The sequence below is a fragment of the Triturus cristatus genome, chromosome 3_2, assembly GCF_964204655.1.
Source record: "Triturus cristatus chromosome 3_2, aTriCri1.1, whole genome shotgun sequence".
Lineage (NCBI taxonomy): Eukaryota > Metazoa > Chordata > Amphibia > Caudata > Salamandridae > Triturus > Triturus cristatus.
This window is the reverse complement of record NC_140584.1, coordinates 62,752,165-62,775,486: the sequence shown is the minus strand read 5'-3', so window position 1 is coordinate 62,775,486 and position 23,322 is coordinate 62,752,165. Positions and strand designations below refer to the sequence as shown.

The 23,322-nt window shown below is 46.2% G+C and overlaps 1 long non-coding RNA gene across 1 annotated transcript; it reads left to right on the top strand.

Annotated features, from left to right (window-relative positions):
• Positions 1 to 15,670: 15,670 nt before the first annotated feature.
• Positions 15,671 to 18,522, top strand: LOC146856808 (uncharacterized). Its single transcript, XR_014979506.1, has 3 exons — positions 15,671 to 15,749; positions 17,199 to 17,309; positions 18,299 to 18,522. It is a non-coding gene; the product is annotated as an uncharacterized LOC146856808 (long non-coding RNA).
• Positions 18,523 to 23,322: the final 4,800 nt, after the last annotated feature.

The window sequence follows — 23,322 nt, the reverse complement described above, 5'->3', positions numbered from 1 at the left end:
AAAGATACTCCCCTGACTGAGTGTGATGGCACTTTATGGGTAGATGGGTCCTGTTTCAAGCTCCCTAATGGTGACACGACTGCTGCATATGCTATCACGACTTTGTACACGGTCGTGGAAACTGCACGAGTGCCACATAATTCGGCCCAAGCAGCAGAATTAATCGCCCTCACGAGAGCATGTGTGTTGTCTGAAGGAATGAGAGTGAACATATACACAGATAGCCAGTACGCCTTTGGCGTGGCTCATAATTTTGGGCGTCTGTGGAAAGAGCGTGGGTTCCTGACGTCACATGGAGCTAAAATTCAGAATGGCAAGTTGGTGAATGATCTCCTTGAGTCACTGACCCTACCGTTGCAAGTTGCGATCATGAAATGCAGTGCGCACAGGAAAGTCACAGATGATGTTGGACGTGGGAATGCGTTTGCTGATGAGACCGCGAGAGAAACAGCACAGAATGTGAAGACTAGAATGTATGTTGCAGGTCCCGCAAGATGGGTTAATGATGTTGGAATGTGTGAGAACACAATAGAGAGTGTGAAGTCGCTTCAAGCTGAAGCCACAGAAGAAGAGTTAAGCAAGTGGAGAGAAAGTATGGGTAAGTTGGATGAGAATGGTTGTTGGATTGATCTGACAGAACATAGGCGATGGTTGTTGCCTGATGCATATGTGCTTCCAGTGGTTACTATGGCACATGGAATGGCACATATCAGTACGAAAGGTATATGCAAGTTGTTGGCTCCAGTATGGCAGAATGCTGGGATTCCCAAGTGTGCAGAGAATGTGGTCAAGAATTGCATAGTATGCTTGAAGTACAACCCTGGTAGGGGAACCCCAACTCCGGCTGGTCACTTTGCACCCCCATCATGTCCATTTGAAGTTTTGCAGCTGGACTTTATTCACATGGAAAGATGCAACAACCTGAAATATGTACTGGTGGTTGTTTGTGCTTTCTCAAAATGGATTGAGGCTTATCCTCTGAAAGATAACACTGCCCTATCCACAGCCAAAGCCCTTGTGAAGGAATTTTTTCCTAGGTTTGGGATGCCAAGAATGGTGTGGTGTGATAACGGAAGTGAGTTTGTGGGTAAAGTGATGAAGAATGTATGTGAAGGGCTAGGGATAAAGCAGAAGTTCCACGCTGCAAATCACCCCCAATCAGCTGGATTAGTAGAACGCTACAATGGAGCCTTAAAGCTCAAGCTGGCTAAAATCCAGGCGAGCACCGGTCTTAAATGGCCTGACGCTCTACCTCTAGCACTCCTGTCCACCAGAATGACCATACACTCACGAGTGGGACTTAGTCCCTATGAGGTCGTCTTTGGCCGCCCGGCTAATGTATGGGGCGTGCCAAGACCGGAGAAATTTAGTGAAATAGAGCATCCAGTACTGCTCGATTACTTGTATGATTTGACGGTTAAACTGCGTGTTTTGCACCAACAGGTACATGATACTCTTCCCCAAGCCTCTGAACCTCCTGGACACCCTATCAACTCTGGCTCGTGGGTCCTGGTCCGGAATTTCCAGCGTAAGAGCAACGACGAGCCTCGCTGGATCGGCCCTCATCTTGTTCTTCTTTCGACAAGATCAGCAGTGCGAGTGAAAGGGAAGAAGCACTGGATTCATGGTACCCACTGCAAAGTAGTCCCCTTGCCTCTGCCATATGACCAGTGGGTCAAGGAGGGTATCGCCGACTCAGAGACAAACATTGTACCTCGTTTTGCACCATTCAGTGACGCACGTTTAAAAGGCACAGTTTCAGACCAAGAGAGTGACAATATTCTGCAGGAAGCTGTGCCACCGTCAAGTCGACTGGACACCACTGAGCCTGAACTTTTGTTTCAAGACCAAACAGCACCTGGCCGTCTCCGCTATAATTTGAGACCTAGGCCCATGGACAAATAAAGATTTCCTCATTGTTTCCCTTTTGACATTTTTGCTCTCCCATCTGAAGGACTTTCTTGATTTTTGTTTTTCGAACCACCATCCGGGTTCTGCCGCAGGGTCGCGGTGCCAAGACTTTGGGGTACAGGCCGAAGACGCTAGGTCGACGGTTCTGGTTGGTCTAGGGCGTTTCCCTGGACTGACAGGCGTACTCTTTAGCAGAAGAAACTCATCCGCCGCGAGCGGCCCGAGTAGAGGATGGAGTTTTTTAAGATGGAGAGACCGATTGAGGAAATGAACTTTAACGCAAGGATGTGTAAAATTATGAAAAGTAAATGTTTTGTCTTTTTGTGTCTTTTTACACTGTGTAGTATCATAATGTTTATTGTAGGATTTGTGTTTTTCTCCGCTCAAAAGCCCATTGCACCCACTCAACAGCCTATATCTCTTTCTACTGCCTCCTCTCACTCTTTTCACCCTTTGCCTGAGCACGAACAGACCAGACGATCAGAGTTCGTAAATAACTCGTTTATCCAGCTCTTGCACCAGCACCAACTAGTAATGAATACGACCAATTGCTGGGTGTGTGGGTTAATGCCACATACCATTAACAAAGGTATTCCCTACCTGGTGCTACCGTACAGTTACAATGGATCGTCATGGGCATTCCAAACCATGTTTCTCTATGCCCTAGATACATACTCCCCTCGCCAACCGCGTTCCATCAGACCTATCACCAATAATAAGGCTTTGATGAAAGGAGTTGCCGATATGAGTAAAGATATTGATGCATACTCATCCATTCCCAAAGAAGAGCTGAGACCTTATGTAGGATGGAACGCGACGGGGTATAGTATTAGTCTGGGTGAAAGACAGCGAAAAATCTCATCTCCAATCTGGGTCGTACCCCACATGGGTCGGTTCTGCTTACAGGGTAATGGTCAGAATCCTAGAGCTCAACTGGGAAGAAGTGACTGTACTGAAACGTACACTTTCCCGTCACAGTTTTCCCCTGCGTTTCTAGCTGCCAAGGGCACATATTTCATCTGTAATGACCGAGCATATACATGGCTGCCCCCTGATTTCTCGGGCACATGTTATATTGCGAACTTGCTACCGCCGACATTTACTGCTGCCTCTGACTATCACAAGACCAGAGTTGTGAGAGGTGTGATTAGTAAGGAGGATACTGCCGGTCAGGAAGCAGGAGACTTCTTCTTGGGTTTCCTGCCGTTTTGGGGACCTATGGTCAATAGTAGGAACCTGAGACAGCTGACACGTGTGGTTGAATCCACTGTCAATGTAACGGCTGGTGCCCTTAGTAATCTGACAGCTGAGCTCCAAGCGGATCGCCTTATGACTCTGCAGAACCGCATGGTTCTAGACGTTATTCTTGCAGACCGCGGTGGGGTATGCAAGGTCATCCAATCCAGTTGCTGCATTTTCATACCAGATAATGCTCCAACAGTGTATCAAGCCATCTCCAAACTCCATAAAATATCTGAAGCCATACACGTGGATAAGGGAGATTGGTCACTGGTGGGGTGGTTCTGGGAATTGATATCTGCCTGGGGTTGGAAAGTTCTGATGGTCATTGGAATGATCTTAGCCATTCTTTTCCTGTTCTGTCTGTGCATACAGTGTGCTCCCACGATATATGGCCTCTGTGCTACCTTATGTGTAAGGAAACCTGTATCGAGAGACGAGCTAAGTAATAGGATGATGCTACAGCAACATCTCCATGACTTCGTGAACATTGACCTAGACTCGGATTAAGATGAGTATAGTAATTGCCTATGTAAGGGCAAAAGGAGGGTCTGTCGTACTTTAATATTCGGGACCGCGTAGGGGACAGGGCCCTACCCCTGTCTATCTTGGTATTAGCGAACCGCAAATGGTAAATGCGGCATGTACGAGTGCTTTATATACCGTTCTAGCTATGAATGCACTGTGTACACGTTATTCTGCTTTACTACGCAGGTTCCATTTTGGAAGCAGTGGCCATCTTGTCATTGCCCTCACATAGGCTATGATGGAGTTAATACGGGCCTCACAGTACATGGGCTTTCCCTCTGACTTCTCTGTGACCTGGGCAGCTGGCTCTGCTGCCCTGGGTCAAACCGGTCTCACGAGCTCCCCTTCCTCCGTCCACCTGTGATTAGCATCAGGGCTTGACCCGTCATAAAACCCTTTCATTCTACACGAACCTCCGGCTAATCTCTTCCACACCTGCTTGTTCCTGCTTTATGACTTGTTTCCCAAAACAGGAGATGCTCATGTTTATTGGGGGGTCTATTTACTTCAAACGTGGGATCTGAACCTTACTGTGTAAATCATTGTGGGCTGGCCGAACTGGAATGTGGGATGGTCATCATGACTCTGCTTTTTCGTTTGTAATGTATACCTTTATATGGCCATATCGTAAACCAAGGAATGTGTGCCTGGAGCATGATATTTTGTACTTAAGGAGAAGTCCGTTCCTATGATTTTCAGCAGTCTCCTGAGAACATACACGCTGTTGTACTTCTAGGATACCTGTCATTGGTCTGCAGCCAATAAACGAATCTTTGACTTCACCCAGAAGACTCTGTGTTTCTGTAGGTCCGGAACAGGGTGAAACCCAGAAGTCATAGGGTGTGTGCCCCTGCACCGCTGGGTCTAAAATACCCAGTACTTCAGCCCTCGGACAGTCTGTGTCTGATCTGCTGGCACCCCTTAGCTATCGGTCCGGGCGGACCCCACCGGTGAGCATCGCTCAACATGGCGGGCAAGGGGGATCCCGAGAAACGGAAGACCAAGACATCCCAGCGTGGGGGACCAGTCCAGAGTAACATCATGGATCGTTATACCCAGGGTAAAGGATCCCCCGGGCCAGCAAGTGCCGTCGTGGAGGACTCCGGTGGGGGCCCGTCCGTCCCCACGGAATTGTCGCTGCAGGACGTTATGGGCGCCATCAACGGCATAAGGGAGACCATCGCCCAGCAGTACGAGGCTCTGGCCTGTAAAATTGACACAGTTGCCATTGATGTTACGTTAATTCGGGCAGATCTCTCTAAGACTAACGAGAGGGTTCAGTCGCTGGACTTGAGGACATCCACTCTTGTTACGGATGTATCAGACCTCCAGGCAACTCTTGGCGATCTAAAGTCGGCAAACGACACGATGTCCCGGCGGCTGGAGGATTTCGAAGGTCGGGCACGACGCAACAATATCCGTGTCATAGGTGTACCGGAGACTTCCGACAATCGTCCGGTGGTCCTCATGGTCGAAGATCTCATCCTCAATCATCTTGCTCCTTCAGGCCTGAGCAAGTTTTTCGCCGTTGAGCGTGCCCATCGTGTCCCGGGCGGTAGGCCTCGACCAGGAGCTCCCCCGAGGCCTATCATTGCAAAACTTTTTCATTACAGAGACCGGGATGCGATCCTGCAGGCCTCGAGGGTGCACGGCCCAGTTAAATATGAGAATTCCTCCATTAACTTCTTTCCGGACTTCACCCAACTCGTTCAGAAACAGAGAATGGGCTTTCAGGGGGTGAAGCGCCGTCTTCGAGATCTGGAACTCAAATACTCTATGCTTTTCCCTGCCAGGCTTCGTGTGGAATATGAAGATCGGACTATCTTTTTTGAACGCCCTGACACCGTGAGTGACTGGTTGGATTCCCTGCCGGACCGGGGCGGATGACCCGGGCGTACTGGCGGTGCCGAGGGCGGAGGGCCTCTGCAGGAATGATTCTTGGTCCTCCACTTTGGCATTTCCTTCTGCGCCCAGCCAGGTTCTACTTCAACTGTATATTTTGTCTATTAATGTTTCGTTTGGGTGTGGGCGGGGACGGGGCCCTTTCCTCCTCTAGGGTCTTTTTGTAGAATGGGATTGTTAGGGCGACAGGCACACTGCAAGTTGGGGGGGCTGTATAGTCCGCAGGGGTGCAGGGTGGGGGGAGTTGCAATGATCTGGGGGTGGGAGGGTGGCAGGGGTTGTTGGGTTGTGTGTTTTTTCCTTTCAAGGCGGTGTGTTTGTTCCTTTTCAGTTCCAGGTGTCTGGCTGCCTGCCCGGGGACTCCAGCTTCTTGTGTTGGGATGGGGGGGGGACGGGTTGAAACTGATGTCTTGGAACGTCAACGGATTGGGGGACCGTATCAAACGTGGGGTTGTGTTGCAATATTTGCGCCGATTGGCCCCTGATGTGGTATTTCTTCAAGAGACGCACTTGGTGGGCAATGTATGTCATGCTATGAACAGGGGGGGCTACCGACTGGTTGCACACTCTGGCTTCACCACTTGATCCAGAGGGGTGGGCATCTTGCTGCGATCTTCCCTCCCGCTTGAGATTGACAAAGTCACTCTTGATGATAGAGGGCGCTATGCGTCCTTGACTGGACGGTGGGAGGGGCAGACTCTTTCATTGGTTTCGGTCTATGTTCCCCCGGGTCTCCAGACCTCCACTTTCTCGGATGTGGGTCGTATGTTACTCGAACTTCCTGACAGTCTCTTGCTTGTGGGTGGGGATTTTAATTCCGTGATTTCTGGCGAGTTGGATCGTTACCCCCCCAGAGCCCTCTCTGCCGCCCAGGCGTGGCTCGGCAGGTTTTTGGACACTTTCGGTCTAGTGGACTGCTGGAGGTTGATACATCCGACACAGAGTCAGTACACATTCCACTCCGGGGCCCACGGGAGTCTCTCCAGACTAGATTATTTTCTTATGCCCGCGGCCCAGACCACCCGGTTCCGGGAGGTTAAGCACCTGGCCCGGGGCATTTCCGATCATTCCCCATTGTGGCTCCTCTTCGATACCGGGATGCGATCCGCCGGGCGGATCGCCCCCATTAACCCCTGGTACTTGCGTGACCCCAAGATTCGCAAGGGTCTCATTAAGTCGCTTGATCAGTATTTTCTTGAGAATGAGGGGTCTGTCTTGTCCTCAGTGTCCCTGTGGGAGGCTTTCAAAACGGTTCTCCGAGGACACGCCCTATCCCTGATCGTGGAGGCCAAGAAAGCTAAGAACGGGGAGGTGGTTGCGTTGGAGGCTGAGATATCGGGGTTGGAGGCTGCCTTGGGGGTGGGTGTCACTCAGGACGGGCTCCACGCCCTCAGCCTGAAGCAGTTCGAATATAAGTCCCGTGTTACGGATGCTGCTCGGACAATGTATAGGGAACAGCAGGGTAGACTGTATGATGCTGGGGATAAGGCGGGTAAATTGATTGCTTGGCTTGATAAGAAGGAGAGAGTGAATCGAGTGGTCCCCGTGCTTCAGACGTCGGAGGGAGTAAGTGTGACTGACCCTGGTGAGATTGTGGAGTGTTTTGCTGACTACTTCTGTGCTGTGTACTCCCCGGTGTCTGCTAGAGATGAGGCTGACTCTCGTCACTTGTTGATGGATATTGCTTTGCCCTGCCTGTCGGTGGATGAGCGTGAGCAGATAGATGCCCCACTATCGGTCGACGAGATTGCTACCGCGATTCGTTCCCTTCGCTCAGGCAAGGCTATGGGCCCCAACGGACTCCCGATTGAACTCTATAAACTGCAACCGGATAAAATTGCGCCATTTCTCTGTCGTATGTTTTCGGAGTCGCTTGAACTTGGTTCTCTCCCTGATGACCAACGTCTGGCCACTATAGTCGTGATTCCCAAGGACGGTAAGCCTCGGGACCGTTGCGCCTCGTACAGGCCTATTTCTCTGTTGAACGCCGAGCCGAAAATCCTTGCCAAGGTTCTTGCTAACCGCCTGCTTACTGTTATTTGTGATATGGTGCATCCGGACCAATCCGGTTTTATCCCGCACCGGAATACGGCCCTTAACTTGCGGCGCCTACATGGCGTACTTGCAAGGGCGGAATATCTTTCAGAGCCGGCCATCTTGGTTTCCTTGGACGCCACGATGGCCTTTGATACGATAGAATGGCCGTATCTTTGGGCCACCCTGGCAAAGTTTGGCTTCGGGGCGGGATTTATTAGTTGGGTTAAACTCTTATACGCTGCTCCGTTGGCACAGGTTGTCGTTAATGGTAGGGTTTCCCGGCCTTTCGTTCTTGGGAGGGGCACTAGGCAGGGGTGTCCGTTGTCTCTCCTGCTCTTCGCTTTGGCTTTGGAACCGCTCGCTGCTTGGCTTCGTTGGGAACCATCGATAAGAGGGATCCAGTGGGCTCCTGGCTTCGAGGATCGTGTTTCGTTGTACGCGGACGACATTCTTTTGTACCTCACCTCACCACGTAAGTCACTCAATGTGCTCTTTGGCATCCTCACTTCCTTCGGCAAGAACTCTGGTTTGATCATTAACTGGTCCAAATCTTGTGTCTATGCTATATCCGGTGGCTTTCCTCTCTTGCCTTCTCGTTTTCCCATTAAGGCGTCCCACTCCGGCTTGAAGTACCTGGGGGTGTACGTCTCATTGGACCCGGCTGTCCGCTACGAGCATAATCTCCTCTCTCCACTTCAGAGATTGAGGTTAGACGTGGCCCGTTGGCGTAAGCTTCCCTTGTCTCCCCTCGGACGTGCGGCACTTTTTAAAATGATGTCTCTTCCCCGATTCCTTTACGCACTTCAGAACTCCTTTGATATTATTCCGGCGGCCTACTTCCGGGAAGTGGAGAGCTTACAAAGGAGACTTGTTTGGGATGGTCGTGCACGTATTGCTCTTGCAAAACTGACTCTCCCCTGGTATGACGGGGGCATTGCGCTCCCGGACATCAGGAGGTACTATTGGGCTTCCCAGCTATCTGCTATTAACCACGCAACGTACGCACCTGGTCCGAATCCGGCTTTCGAAATGGATAGATTTTTGTTGCCTGGCGGCAACTTTAACAGAGCGCTTTACTCTCGATCGGCTGGGAGGAACTTAACCGGTCCCACTAAGATTGCGGTATGCTCGTGGAAGGCTGCGAATGTGGCCATGGGCTGGAATGATCGTTTGACGGGTGCGACCCCCTTGTTTGCGTCTGAAAGACTGGGAAGCCTTTGGACGACGAAGGGCTTTGAGCGTTGGGACACGATTGGCATCAGCAGAGTCGGTGACCTCTGGGTGAAGGGTGCGGTTAAATCCTTTGCTGCGCTGCAGAGTGAGTACGAATTGAGTGAGAGGGAGTTCTTTCGGTACGTTCAGGTTCGGCACGCCTTGCTCTCGGCCTTCGGGGCTGAGACTGCTGTCCCTGTGTCTTCGCCACTCGAGGACCGCATACTCGACGGTCACTTGCCCGACAGTACTATTTCCCTTATCTATAAAAAACTAATAAACATTCGGGCGGATCTCCTCGTGCGTCTTCGGGAGGCGTGGATCGGGGATGGGGTAGAACTGGACGATGAGGATTGGCAGTCTGCGCTGTCCTCCCCTATGGAGGTGGCCATACCCGCGCGTCTCCGTCTTGTCCAGCTTAAAATTCTCCACCGTGTCTACGTGACGGGCCCTCGTTTAGTTCTGATGGGTTTTTCTGCAGACGGGCTCTGTAGGCGTGGCTGTGGGCTCAGCGCCACTTTTCTCCATGTTCTCTGGGAGTGCTGTGAGGTGGCGGAGTATTGGCGCCGGGTGCATGCTGTCATGGAATGTGTCACTGGGGTCGCTCTGTTGCCCGAGGTTCGCCGATGTTTGCTGAACGTGTGGGAGCCTAATGACTATAATGCGGCTCAGACTCGGTGGGCGGCCCTTGGGAACATGGTTGCTAAGAGGGACATCGCACAGCTTTGGGGTTCCCGGCGGCCTCCCACCGTGTCAGTATGGAAGGAGAACATGGATTGGTGCATGTGCAGAGAGAAGACTGTGTATGTGGCTCGGGGTAAGCCGGGGGCGTGGGGTAGAATCTGGGGTCAGTGGAACGCGTACCGAGGGAACATCTGCACACCCCCCCTCGTGGACACATCTGATGCTGCCTTGTCCCCCTGATCCTGAGGTTCCAGGACTATTACATTTTACCTGTAGATGGTTGTGGCTCTCCCGTCGCCCCCACCTCCCCCTTGATCATCCTCGTTTACCACCCGAGGGTGGAGTAGGTATTGTGTGGTTAGACGCCCCCTTTTTCGATGGTTTCCGCCTTGCTTTTTGGTGTTATTTTATTTTTCTTTCTTTGTTTGTATTTCTAAAATTTCTGTATCCTGATAACCTCTGAGGTGCACACAGTAATTTGTTAATTCGGCTGAGCCCCAGGGGGCCTATTACTGCCTTGATGTTGTTGAACATGTATATATTAGCGGCGGGCCCTGGTGGTTGTAGGCCCATGTTTGTATTGAGTTTTTATGTGCAATAAAGGTTTTCGCAAAAAAAAAAAAAAAAAAAAAAGATTACGAGAGAAAAGTGATTAGACGATCAAATGCCAAACTGAACAAGACAGAAGTACTGCTAATAGATATAACAGATAGAACCAAGTAGGTGCTTAGAGCCTTGGGTTAGACAAAAGTAGTTGTGAAGTAGAAGAGTCTAAGTCAAAAGACACTGATCATTTTGCAAAAATGGCAAACACTGAAAGTAGAACAGTTAAATGTGTATTTTTAAAGAGATGGTTTAAAATGTGTTGTTGTTGTACAGGACTAATAATGCTTCTATGGAGTGTGTTAGCACTACTGATTTCATTTAAGGTTACAATAGACACAATAGAAGGACATAGTGAGAATAAAACTAATACTAATATAGAGAAGGTTCAGAAAGTATATCCGACTAGAATAGATAGAAACTATCTACATGAAGACAGGTCTATAAATTATTTCTCTAACAATGTGTTCTCGAAACTTTTGTATGAGTATGTTAAGACACTGGATGTGAGAGATTGCTATGTTTGTATGCAGTTACCTGCATCTGTATCGGAGGGAGTGACCAATCATCACCTCCCAGTAACATATGGAATAACATGTAGTGTAATAGCTAGTCTGTTTTACCAAATAGGGAAGTTAGAACACTATTTTTCAGATGTAGATAACATATTTTCACAAGTACCTGCAATTAACAAATTAAATAAAGTAAAGCCTGCAAAGGTGTTAGGTGAATTTTTCTTAGAAACTAAGGAATTACCATTAGAATATATATTTACAAATAATTTGACTTGCAGTTTAAAGAAAGAAGAAAAGTTCTTAGATATGGTTTAAGGAAGCAGATTGAAAATGCAAAAGAAAGCATCTGAGAGAAAAGAGGAAAAGACAGTCTGGGATGTCGAAATGGAAAAACACTTGAAGGGAGAAGCTAGTCCAACTATGGCTTTAGATTGGCCCCAGAAAGGGAAGTTGTGTATTAGAAGGAATCAAACTGCACATGATAATTACTTTGTAGGTAACAGTGAGTGCTATGATACATACCGAATCATGGGTGGATGGGGATTTAAAGGAGGAAATGATCCATTTTTTCCTGGGTTATATTTTATCTGTTGGAACAAGGCATATTATCATTTACCAGACCATTGGTATGGCACATGTTATGTAGGTCTGGTCTTTCCAAAGATATTTCACATGGGAAGAGGAGAAGATGGTGTACATAAGTTAGGTAGTCTTTTAGCTCGTAGAAAAAGAGAATCTTGGTCAGAAATTTTAGGAGATATTTTTGGAGCATTGATACCAGCAGTGGGAATATCTCTGAATGCACACAAAATTAGAAAACTATCAACAGTAGTGGATCACTTGTCAACAAGCACCGCTGGAGGATTTTTATTGGTAAATACTGAAATGGTTGCCATGCGTGCTATGGTGATGCAAAATCAACTTGCCCTTGACATATTATTGGCAAACGAGGGTGGAGTCTGCGGAATGCTGAAAGTTCAACATTCTTGCACTTACATTCCCGATGAAGGTAAAGATTTAAAAATTTACATCAAAAATATAACTGAATTGCATGAGGAAATTACACCACTGGAGGTTGAAAGTATTTGGGAAAAGATTGGGAAGAAACTTTCTTCTATTAAAGATTTCTTGATAAATTTAGGTAGTACCTTTATAGGTAGAATTTTATTTTCATTAACTTGTGTGATTTTTATAGTATTAATTATGAGATTAGTTTGTTTGTGTCATAAAAGAAAGAAAATACAGAAAAAGTTAAAAAGAGAACATTTGAAAAGAAGGCAGAATAAGAGACAAGAGAGGGCATTTGAAGAAGTAGAATTAGAAGAGATGAAAGAAAGCATGTATAAAACAGCTAGAAGAGAAGAAATTGGGGAAACAGAGATGTAAATTAACAAAAAGAATTCATTTCACTTTCTTGACAATCTGATACAAAGTTTTAATGGTGTGGTGATAAACTCACCAAAGGGGGGATTGATGGAGCGGGTAGTAAAACATTTTGTATACCTCCCCCATTCTGCATGAGAATACTAATTGAATAATCTACTAATTATATTATTAAATGAAATTTGCATGAATACTAAACCAACACTACTAATATCCAAATTACACGTGGGATTGCATAATGCATGGCTAAATAACCTTTATGACTAAAAACCGTATGCATGCTAACAGTAGTATATGCAATAAATAGAATACTGCATGATATACGTTGCTTTGTGATGTCTTTGTAATGTTGCCCAAGAGGAGGACCAAAAGGGTGAATATAAAATGCTCTAAATGTTGCTATATGCTAGATAAATACAAGCACATAGAGGGATTAGTAAGGGGTTAACATTAGATTTATTATTTCTATGCATTAATTACTCTTTTGCGTTTGTTTCACTTAAGTTGGCGTTTGGGCCTAAATCTCAAAATGGCCGCCGACGTGACATGACGAAGTGGCCACTGTCCCACGAGGTGCAGAGCGAACCGTGCATAAGCGACAAAGACGCCTACGGCCTCTTCGTGACCCATATCCCACTGTACTAAAGCAAGGCAACGGTTGTACGACAGCCAATTGACAAGACAATGAACATTCACAAAAAACCAGTACGGACTGAACTCGTGATCTCACCCCTCAAACTGTGCTAAACCCCATCAGATGATCTCAACCAACCAATCACGACCGTACAAAATTATTGAAATGTACCTTTTTACTGTGATTTTATTATAAAAGTACATGGTAGAATAGAGAGGGACCTTCCTACTGAATGACGGCTAACTACGACGGTGACGTTACACGAACTCTACTACTTAGGGTGACTGCTGCGTTCCTGAATCCCAAGTGGTCCGGATGCTGCCCAATTACCTGATGACTGCGAACTTTTCCTAATCCTATGGGCACTGACAGATGCTTGCACGTCTCTTGTGTTTACCGATTCTTTGAGACTGTAGCGTGCTGAGCAAAAGACTCTGAACTATTAGATGAATGATGACAGATCTGAGTATATAGACCTAATGATTTAGAGGACTTCAGATAACCAGATTAGGTAAAGATGATGTTCTGCAATTTACTCGAAATGTGATAAACTTTTGAATGCAAGCCTAACTTTTGAGAAATTTTAGATAAACAGATATTGATTAACAAGAATTGAGTTTGTGGTTTATTAAGAAAGGTGAGATCTAAATCTTGAAATGTGTTTTAGCTGGTTCTAGATCACCATCAACCAATCCAACTATTTGGTCCATTGGCCACGTGGGAGGAGAGCCTTGATGTTCAGGATTGAGATCTGTAGGTGGAAGGGGTATTGATGTATATTTTTGTAAATTAACCTTTCTTTCCCTATAGGTTATAAGGTGTTCCCCCACATGTCGAGCTCTTGAACCGCTCATCCCTCCATCTGTGTGCAGACCGGTGAATGGTTAGTGTGAGTGTTGGTATTATGGGCCCCACCAATGACTGTATGTGTGAATGAGTTAGGGTGACGTTGGGTCTGTGACGTAGAGAGGATACTGGTACGGGTTCTGCTTTCCCCGTTACCGAGGTTTTTGCGCTCCATCAATGACATTAAAGCTCTGGAGGCTTCCAGACGGACAATGATGAAGACAACAAAGCTTTCATCTGAAACAACTTATAAGACATGTATGTGATGGCTTTATTCTAGGGGTGGGCGGAATTTGCGGAATTAACCTCCGCAAATTATCGCGAGAATGCAGAAAATCTCCGTAAACACGCCGGAAATATCGCGAAGATGCGGAAGTTTTTTTGCCGCCTGTTCGCGGTATTTTTTGCGTGTTCGCGGGTCGCCAACTTACCCATGCGGTCGCTCACGGGCGCGGCCATCTTGTTTTCACTTGTCCCGCCCTCTGGCGTTGTTTACTTCCTGTTCCGGGTCGCGCAATGCATGTTCGCGGTCGATATTTCCTGTTCGCGATCGCTTTTACTTGATCGCGTTGCTTTTTGCTTGCTCAGGGAGAAAATATCGCGCGAACTTGCGCACGTGGTCGCAACGGGCGCGGCCATCTTGTTTTCCACTCTATTGCATGGTTCTGGGGCCTGATTTTCAATCCTCCCTAAATCTTTTCAATCCTTTGTTTATAGCCACTTTTTTTGGATCTTTATTACTTATTATTTCTCTAACTATTTTCCTGCCTCTATATTTTTGGTTTTTGTGTACTTTTTTTTTTGTTTTTTAGCTACTTTTTCTCTTTGTATTGCCCGCTATTTATTTCCTTTACTCCTTTATTTATTTTACCTTTTCTTTCCCGCCCCGTCCCCAGAACCATGTCCAAGGGCAGGGCTGTTCGCCGGCGCAGCCAGAGCCGCGACCGCCTTCCTTGCGGAAGGCGGCGCCCACAAGGGGTGCATGCACGGGCCTTATTTGGGGAGGCGGAGTTGGCTGCACTAATTTTCTTTGTGCAGCGCCACCTCCCCTCAACCCTGGCAGCAGGTGGCAGGCCTGGGTCCGGGTACGGCCTCCGGGAGCGTCGGCAGCGGTGGGGGAAGGTGCGCCGGGCAGTGTCGCGCATCTCTGGGGTCCGGCGCACCCAGGCACAGCTGACGCACCGGTGGTCCGACATCCTGGACCGTGAGCAGGACCTGCTGGACCTGCTAGGAGTGGAGGTCCCGGGGCTTGGTGAGTACCTATTTAATTATTACAACTTTGTGTCTGTTCTTCTGCTCTATGTTATATATTGCGAATATCTTTTTTTCCTTCCAACCAGCTAGAATGTTGCTGCTTGCAATACATTCCAGGTTAATAACGTTTAAAAGTCTTCTGTGATTATGACACAGGTTCTCTTCTGCGCTACTACTAATCTTACTTGTTTGCAGCTTTGCGTTTGCGCTTGCTTAGCGTGATTCTTTACGAGTTTATTTTAGAGAAATTAAGTTACGTAATGCTACAGTGACTCACGTCCACTCCTTACTTTGTCCTGTCACTAATAGATAGGGGCGGATTGATACATAGGTTTAGGTACTTTGTATGAGCTTCTAATTGGTTAGTGGTATGCGTGATGCCCCCCTCACTCAGTTACGTGACGTGCTGCTAGTACGCCAGTCTTTAGAACCTTTCTAGTTTGTTCAATGAGTGGAGGTAGGCTTTGCAGTTACTTAGCAGTAGCAGATCAGCATCAATCAAACCAAAATTTGGTGTATACAAAAAATGTAGTCATGTTCATGTGTCCTCCATGATTGGATCATACACATTGTTGAGGAATACAGTCGAAATGCATACTTAATGTACAATTGGCATGCCTGGAATAGGTGGGCTAGGTTGGGTGGTACGTTGTACTAATACTTAGGCTTACTTGTAACTTAGTTTTCTGGAATCAGAATGGAAGAACGGATTACTGTTGATAAATAGTAACTTAAGTAGTCGAACTGCGAATCCCCCGATATTACATGTTGACCAGATGAGATCGGTCAATGTAGTTATTACAATTGTTTACATAAGTGTTTTTTGACCGTTGTTGAAAAATATTGTATTTGCTTAAGTTGACACCATCCATCAATGTTTGTCTCTTTCTTATATCTTTCCTGTTCATCAGCACCCAGGGGCAGACGGGCAGGGACTGGGCAGTCGGCGGGACAGGAACACCACGAGGAGGACACCGCTGAGGGCTCCTCTGCTGGCCCCAGTAAGTCTTCTTGTTTTTAATAATATTTCTTATTCCATAACTTTTACTGCCCCATTTCTCCCGAACTATAGTGTGTTTCCAAATGCTATTTTTTTACCACCAATTATCCTTCGATCTGTACGGTTTCAAAAAGCTTATCCCTGCCTCCGCTATGATGACTGAGTACTACTACATACTATCAGTCTGTCTGTCTGTACTGTAGTAGCTAGTCTTGCCCAGTTGGCCAGTGCCACTCTTTGTGAAAGGTTGTAATATAAAACTCATATTCACCAGTAGCTCATACAATCCGTTGGGTCGTTGTCTTGTACTACTTTTTACTCTTGTTGATGTTTAGGCTTTGAAAATTCACAGCAACAGCCCTACCAGATTTCTTAATATTTTGATATGATACCCTATAGGACATACAACTGTTGTAGGGATCTTGCACATACATTTGCACCAGAAAATAGGATGTTGGTGATGGTAGGTTGGACCTTCCTTGCACACCTCAATCAGAAATTCCGCACCCACCACAATTCCACTGCTTGACTATAGTACTGTCTTGTCATACCTATTAGGTCTCGGAACCCTCCCCCCAAGATAACCAATAAGTAGACAACCCAGAACATTAACACACCCAACCTCTGTCGTGGAAGCAATTCACATGCACACCCTTACTTTAATTTGCTCAATCGTGTAAGTTAGTCCACTCCACACCAAATACCACAAAGTCTATGTAAGTTTAAAATTTTTATTTCAATTTGAGAAGGTCTGTACACTGTTTTCTTAGCAGCACCAACCGGCAAATCAATAACATTAAAACAATATACATTGTTACACTTATACAGTTGGGAATTAAATCATGATAACTGAAGTGGTGGAAGGCAGCACCACCATCCCATAGCAATTTAGTTTATATACATTTATAAATGAAGATGTGAGTGAAGGGACCCCTCACCTCAGAAGAACCTAGTACTGGTAGTTGGTGCATCGTTCAGAAGCTCTGGTTCGTAGAAGCGAATCTTGCGTCTGTAATGCGAAAAAAGAAATGGTGTGCGTTAGTATATTGCAACTTGCAAGCATTTCTCAGCCGTGCCAAAAAGTGTAGCATCTATGGATAAGCAATATGGACTAACAGTAACAGTAGTACACCAGTTCTTCCTAAAAAAGTGGCTTGTTAATGTTTGTTGACCGCCTGTACGCAGCGCGTAGACTAGACAGTAGCAGTGTGAGGCAGGTCATGTGGGCTCAAAGGTGTCTTAAGAAGCTGCAAGGTAAAGGTAATGTCACATGTGCATGGCTAGGGCTAATCAAGCAAATGCTACAATGATCATATAACTTAGTGTCTACTCTACTACTACCTGATTTGTACTAGTGATTTATGTTAGTATTAACTCATTTTTCAACCTTGCTACTGATCAATAGGGGGGAGGTGTATATCTTGCCTAATAAATGTGTAATGTTTTCTAGGCGCACTACCGACCACCATTGCTGGGGCCAGCGAAGGCGACGCAGAGGGCGAGGATGCGGCAGTTGCAGATAGCAACGGAGGGGGAGTGGCAGCACCAGTGGCAGGCGGTGGTAAGTTAGATTCATAATCTTTAACTATTGTTGAACTTGACAGCACACTCACTGCAAAGGTGTACTGTATGTATATGTATACTGTAAAGTTGTGAATTAGGGCCCCATTAGGATGGTGGGCGTATTGCCCCCGCCGGGCTGGCTGGAATTCACTGCCGTCACAGCAGGGGCAAACCTCCCGCCATCCCTGTAGAAAATATTCAGACATGTCTAGGCGGAAAAGGGTTCAATATGGCGGTGGTGTCTCTCTCACCACACCGGCAGCCATATAATCTGCATTTTGGAATGCCTTTGCGTGGCGGCATTACCGTCCGCCACGGAAAGGCATGCACACATTGCAGAGTATGCTTGGGGGCCCCCATGGAGGGTACCTACCGATGCTATGGTACCCCCCCGACTTTCAAAGCAAAACGTGACAGGCTCCGTGCGAGGCCCGTCATGTTGTGCTTGGAAAAGCAGCACAACATTTTAGCATTGCTTTCAGCAAAGCCAACCAGAATTTAAATTTAAAATAACAGGGTGCGCCCGCCACTGTGCCGGGCGCATCATCCTAATTAATTGTCCCCACGGGACCCCCACCCTTTTTAGCAGTCGGATGGCGGGCGGACAAAGTCCGCCCGCTATCCGATGTCGTAAGTAAGTATGAGTTCTTGGGGACGTTTGAAGAGTGAACTAGAAGACTAGAATTCCCTTTAATTGGTATAGGACTAGGAGCCAGAGTATTGAGTAACCAATGGCCTCATCTATCTGATTTCAACTCCGCTTTGAAAGTTTTATGGAGAAGAGCACCTGGTGCACTGTTCAACTAAAAAGTGTAAGACAGGTGGAAGGAAAAAGGACGGGCGACATTTAAAATGTTATGTACTACTGTGCTTTATTTTATAGTGCTACTCTACCATGCCACTATGTGTGTAAATAATTACCTTGTCCTACTGTTTTATTAAGACTATATTTTACAATTGTCTTGTTTTTTTCTTTTTGATACACAGCTACTCCGAAAATCAACCGGAAGGAGTTGGCCGCCAAGGCACGGCGCCGGAAGCTGGAGGCAATCCAGCATGAATACCGGCGGCTGGTGGTCCTAGCCGAGGAGGAGGAGGAGACTGCAGCAGCAATTCAAGCCTCCTCCAGTGCCCCGGGCCCCAGCCACCGCCCTCCAGCGGTACGGCGCCACCGTCTGGCGGCTGCCCGCCGCCACCGTGCCATCTCCGGTGCCCCCCCCCCACTGTGGCTGCAACTGCTGCGGCCTTAGACGCCGCGTCGCCCATTTAGAGGACCAGATTCGTGTCCTCCTCCAGTCCCGCCCCACCAGTTAGTCCCTGTCACTGCCCCTTTTTTAATTCCTGTTCGTTCTTCACTCGTTTGGGCGTTCTCTATTTCTATGGACAGTCGTTGGGGTTAGGGAGGTGGGTGGGTTAGCTTTTGTGGGTTTAGTTTATTTGTTAGGGTCAATTAAATATATTTTTCTATGTTACATGCAATGTTGTTAATGTTTTGTAGGTGGGGTAACTGTTTTACATCACACTGTTTCTTTGCTGGTGCATGGCCGCCCATAGCGTGTGTTTGATTTCAATAATTTGCTGACTGTATAAGACACAAACAGATAGATGCGACACACCTCACTCATTGACTGGTCCTACTATGCATTCTTTGGAGTGGTGTTTGAAACTGACATCATTGACAACATGTCCATTATTGATTCTGCCTCCCCCAAACTTCTCTCTTACCGGTGCTTGATGTTTATGTCCAACTGTGGCACAGCACTGGCTGCATGGTGAAGATGGTTTCCTTTTTCATACATGCCATGATTGGGGTGGTGGTGGTAGTATAGTAGTAGTAGTATACACTGGCAGGGTGGCAGCATTTCCAAAAAAAGAAAAGGAGATAGTCAATCGCCTTTGAGAGACTGTTAGAGGAGTAGTTGAATGAAGTACATCACAGAATTTACCGAGCAACAATTATATGCTCAAATATTTGACAAAAAAACTGAATGCTGGTTATTATGAGGATAGCCTACTAGACAGAGTTACAAACTATAGTTTTGTCGACTTGGCTATGCCTACAGTCTAACAGTTAGTGCTGTATATGAGGAATGACAACAAACAAATCCAATCAATGCCGGCAATTCATGCTGAGGTATATGTTCCTTTGTTAAATAAAATAACCTGTGAAATATCCTACTCATGGGTGGGCAAGCAGAAGAAGATCATCGCTCTGCATTGAAATTGAAGTAGTGTTGCTTTCACCACATCCGCCCCAGCAAGTGTGTGATTAAGTATTGGTGTACATTTAATTTAGTTACACCTCGACAATAAGTCACACAGCCCGGGGGAAGAGGGTTAGGGTCCGTTGATTGGATGGGAAGGGGGATTTTGGGAAAGGTTTGACATAGAAAAACAGTATGCATACATAGACAAACAAACGACAATCATTGAAGACTACCATACCATATCCATTCCATATGTTAAGGTATAAAAAAGGAAATGCATGCATGATGAGACCCGGATTACATACACTTCTATTTCTTGTTCTGTTCCGGCCTTAATACTTTAACAGATAGCAAATAGAAATTTTAAATATTGGTAGTGAAGAATCGTAAACACAGAGCAAACGTAATGATGATTGATAATAACAACTCCAAGAACACACTGTTGTAAAGAATGTATACAAGATATTAATCAAATTATTTAAAAGAAGTGAAAAGTGGATACTGTTACTGTCTTATCCTGGTCAAAAATGTGGACTGGTTTTTTGCATCTCGGCATTCCTCTTGCTCCTCTCGTCCATCAATCTTGGGTGTGTCGCCTCACCACTCGCCACTGCCCGGCTGGAATAAAAAGGTGATTGATTGGTAAGGTAATTAATATGCATTGTAATGTTTTACAAAGTTTTGGACAAGGCCCGGCCTGTAATTTTAGATTGAAAACCAAAGGGGATATTCAGAAAGAAAGTGAAAACAAATGCACAAGTGATGGTGTAGTGCAACAAGAACACTTTCCGAGGTGGCATGTATGCATATGCATCATCTCTACTGTAGTCTGTTTCCAGCATAGACCTTCAACAGTAACAGGAGAGATCAGGCCCACAGTGCTTACCATTAGCACATCCTACGTTAACACTTTAGAGTCCTTTTTTTTTTCTCTCAAAGAGTTGGACAAACGCAAAGCACATTATCCATTCCAGACATAGCATTTTACAGTTAAAGTTAGTAAAATCAATGCACTGCAGTCATCCCACCGCTACACTCTATTCAACTTCTACACAGACATTTGGGTGTGCTGTGGTTGTGGTTCACGTGTTTACCTTTAGGCTTTTCCGTTTTATGCCACTCATGAAACATCCTCCTGACTTCATCATCAGCTCTGATACTTCTACTGACTGAAGATCGGCCTGCAGTACAAGTGTAATTTTTATAACACAACAAGAGTAGAAATATAAATATTACTGACTTGAGTCATTCTTTATTGTGTACAGAAAGATAGATTAACACTAGTACACTTTGACATCACTTTGTGCACAACAAACAACGCAAACACAAAGACCAATAGCTCAGAGTCAGGTGTCCAATGCATGCCATTAATTATCATCATTTATTACCTGTTCCTTCTCATCTTAAGTTAACGGGCCGTCTCTTTCGCCATCATCATGACGGACGGTGCTGTTAAGTCACAGTCATTTGCATTGCGCAGATTGAGTGAGTCCCCTTCCTGTATTGAATTAAAAGCAATGTATCACCAAGATGCAGGAGAAGTACACATTTCTTGTTTGCCAGAAGAGGAAAATTAGTGTGTTCTGTAGAATGTTGATTAGTGGCAGTGCACAGTCAATTACATCAATTCATTCATGCGCAACACACACAACAAAATCTACATCACTCAGTCTGCTTTTCTGCGGACAATGCATGGCATCAATCATTACCTGTTGCATCTTATTTTCAGTTAATGGCCAGTCTCTCTCGGCTCTGAAGGAGGATAGCTATAGAAGTCATCAGATTCATGGTCCACTTGTTTTGGAAGGACGAGGAAAGTTTGAATTTGTTGTTACCATCATCCAATCATCATTCATGAGGGAAATGGAATTGACCAGGAGATGCAGTATGATCGAGCGGAGGAGCTGGATTCTGAGGACTGTAGTGTCAAATGGCAGACACCTGAAACTTGTATCTTAAATTAGAAGATTAGAAGACGGTGATAATGCATTGGTTGCGATTCACAAGTTTATAACCGGAACAACAGACACAAACAAAGGGGGAAAAAAGGGAGGAAGACAGTAAGTGCGAGCCTAATTATCAGGGAAGTATAGCTCGTCCTCAAACTCTGGGGGATCTTCCAGTAGTAGGTAATGATCTGACACAATACTTCCGTCACCTGAGCCGCTGTCCTCATCTTCCTCTGTTGATTCATGCATTGTGTAATTCGGTGGTATGAAGTGCTGATTCATTTTGATCATTGTTAACCTCTCCACGTTTTTGGGAGATAGACTGGTCCTTCTCAAGGTTACAATGGAACCTGCAGCACTGAAAACACGTTCGGAAGAGACACTTGCGACAGGGCAAGCCAGATAGCTTATCGCCAGCCTGCTGAGCTGTGGCCATTCAGACCTTTTCCTATGCCAATACTGCACTGGGTTTTGATCAACGTACACCTCTGTTGGGTCGTCCAGATAGGCCTGGACCATCCGCTCAATGTTCAGGGTTGCTGCTGGTAAGCTTTTGTGCTGTTTTTTCTGTGCATCAGCACTGTGCTTAAGGCCCATCTTTACATACCAATCTGATAATGATTGTACTCGGCCGAATGATCCAGTTATTGTTTTTGTAGTCGATGGTGATGGTGAGTGTTGCGATTGTGAGCCAACCGCACTGCCCTCAGCCGACGAAGTTGCACTTGATTCTGCATGGCCTGCTTCAGTATCAGTACTTGTTGTGGGTTGATGTGGCGGGCTTTTAATTAGCAGCCCTTCGTTTTCAAACTTGATGGCTGCTTCAGCTATACAACTTTTGTAGCGGGCAACATCAGTGTCGGAAAAAGAACGGAATAGTCCTAATTTTGCACGTGGATCCAGAATTGTGGCACAAATGTAATGTTCTTGTGACAAAATTTTATTTTGTATCCTTACATTTTCTGATAAGCGCCTGGATAAGCTCTCCACCAAGTCATGGGCTTGCCTTCTGTCCTCTACACCTTTGTAGGATTCAGACACATTATTCAGCTCATGCTCTAGCATTTGCAACAATGGGATAGCTTGGCCCATTGTACAGTCCTCCTTGCTGACTTCACGTGTGAAGACCTCAAAAGGAGACAGCATCTCAGTGAGGCATTGAATTAGGGTCCATTGCTCCCTCTGAAGGGTCATGCCTTTAACACTAGCATCACTGCTTCTGTACCAGACATAATCATTGAGTGACCTGTGCTGTTCGTACAGACGATCAAGCATGTAATACGTTGAGTTCCAACGTGTTGCCACCTCCTGGATGAGTGCCTTGACTGGCATCCTACGGTCACGTTGGATGATCCTCAGCTGCTTCCGAGCTTTAAAAGAATGGCTGAAATGAGTGCATATTCTTCGGCAGATGGACAGTAAATTGCTTACTATGGGTTCTTTTTTCAGAAAGTCTTGCACTATAATGTTTATGCAGTGTGCCAAACACGGAACCCTGAAATAGGAACCAAGTTCCATGGCCTTAAGTACATTACTGCCATTGTCTGTGGCAACAAAACCAATACCAAGCCCTCTGGGCTGCAGCCATTCCAAAACCTTGGTGCGAAACTCTTCTAAAATGTTTTCAGCCGTATGAGATTTCTCCATGGCGAACATGGCTACAGTTGCATGTTTCCGAGTACCTTCAAAAATCGCAGCTGTGTCAACAACACCTCGTGCAGATAGTTGATCTTTAACCCCCACAAAAGAGATCCAGTGTGCAGTGATACACATGTAATCTGTGGCTTGGCAACTGGTCCACATGTCTGTTGTCAGGTGGATATTGTGCACAGCACTCTTCTGCAAAGCATGTCCA